At 33.3% G+C, this 1,849-nt stretch overlaps 1 protein-coding gene across 1 annotated transcript in view; it reads left to right on the top strand.

The window, feature by feature from the left end:
* LOC144209719 (uncharacterized) overlaps positions 1-1,849 on the top strand; it is a 10,659-nt gene extending 8,810 nt beyond the window's left edge. The window contains exons 6-8 of the mRNA XM_077736170.1: positions 898-941; positions 1,307-1,385; positions 1,450-1,849. The gene's annotated coding sequence lies outside the window, so the exon portion shown is untranslated. The remainder of the gene's footprint in view (positions 1-897; positions 942-1,306; positions 1,386-1,449) is intronic.

The raw sequence follows: 1,849 nt of genomic DNA, 5'->3' as shown, positions 1-1,849 counted from the left end.
CTCGATTATCGTGGTTAATGTAGAAAAGACATGGCTGCTACAAAGGAAAAATTTAAATTAGGGTCATCCCTATTGAATTTAATTTAAAAAAAACATACTATAGTGGCAAGTGAAGAGTAGCTTCTGCTTGAGTTTCAATGTGGATTTTCACATTTTACTGAATTTAAAAAAAGTAATCTGCCATGCAGTGGCACTGAGAACTTAAATAAATTATATAATTTTAGCCCCTTAACTTTCTCAAAGACCTCTAGGCTAAACGGTAATCCCTTAATTATCATGGTTAATGTAGACCAGACATGTTGCGATAAAGGAAAAATTTATAGTAGGTTTATGCATATTGAATTTAATTTTTAAAATAAACACTATAATGGCAAATAGAGAAGTAGCTTTTCACATTTTTCTGAATTTAAATAAATAATCTGCCATGTAGTGGAACCGCTAATATTTGATGGATTAAAACAATCATGTACTTTTACCCCATTAACTTTCTTAAAGACCTCAGGGCTTGGATCTTTTAACTTTTAGTTTTAAATGTGGTTTTGACAAAATATAAGTGAGGCATTTATTCAACCATAGTGCAGGGGTCATTTTTGACTCGCGTATGGTAAAATAACTTTTTTTCTTGGTGTAAGAAGAGAAAAACAAGCATTTTAAGAATGAATAGATTTTAAATGATTGACTGAAAAACTCAAGTCAAAAGTATTTAGCCCCAAATGTTTTATTTTTTTCAAAATAAATGATTTCCCCAATTTTGGTAAAACCTTCCTTGCGAATGTATAGATTGATTCTGGTGTAACATCCAGCACTGATCTATGCATTTTTTCAAGATAAAAGTTGAGACCTTGCAAATGTTTTTTTTACTTAACTTTGTATATTGACCCTTTTTTTTGTTTCCAGAATTCCACCCAAGTCGAGATGGACTACACCACTCCCTGATTCTGGTAAAATCTCACTTGCAAATGGTTAAGTTAAAAAGCATTCGCAAGGTCTTGCCTTTTATTTTGAAAAGAAAATTGTAGATTAATTCTGGTGTAACATCCAGCACTGATCTATGCATTTTTTTCAAGATAAAAGGTAAGACCTTGTGAATATATTTTTTACTCAACCATTTGCAAGTGAGTTTTAACCTGAATTGGGAGAATCCCACCAAAGTCAGGTTAAACCTCACATGCAAATATATTTGCAAGGTCTTGCCTTTTATTTTGAAAAAATGCATAGATTGGTGTAATAGCCAGCACTGATCTATGCATTTTTCAAAATAAAAGTTGTCCTAAACTTCATGTATTGACCCCTTCTTGTTTTACAGAATCCCCCCATTGAACAGATAGGCCCAGATGCCTTAATTTTTTCTCTGTGAACCAGTCTGACATTTTTCAAAATAAAAGGTAAGCCCTTCTAATTGGTTTTTTAACTAACTTTGTGACTTAACCCTTTTTTTTTGTTTTCCAGAATTCTACCAGGGGGTGGAGAAGATTCGATTTTTTACGATGCTGGACCAACAACGGGAACCAATCTACAAACTTTTTCAAAATAAAAGCTGGAGCTTTTATTTTCTGGATTTCCTGCTGGTGACAGGAGGAACTACTTCATCTTTTCAAAATAAAAGGTGAGCCCTACTCATTGTTTTTTGAACTAACTGTACTAACCCCCCCTTTTTCAGTTTTCGAATCTTCTCCACCAGAGGGTGGAGAAGATTCGATTTTTTACGATGCTGTAACACCAGCGGGAACCTATCTACAAACTTTTTCAAAATAAAAGCTGGAGCTTTTATTTCCTGTATTTCCTGCTGGTGACTGGAGGAATTACTTACTCTTGCTCAAGTTTTTCAAAATAAAAGCTTTTAAATGTA

Source organism: Stigmatopora nigra, chromosome 16 (assembly GCF_051989575.1).
Source record: "Stigmatopora nigra isolate UIUO_SnigA chromosome 16, RoL_Snig_1.1, whole genome shotgun sequence".
In the NCBI taxonomy this organism is placed as follows: Eukaryota; Metazoa; Chordata; class Actinopteri; order Syngnathiformes; family Syngnathidae; genus Stigmatopora; species Stigmatopora nigra.
The sequence above is the reverse complement of the archived record's forward strand: the minus strand, read 5'-3'. Positions and strand labels throughout refer to the sequence as shown.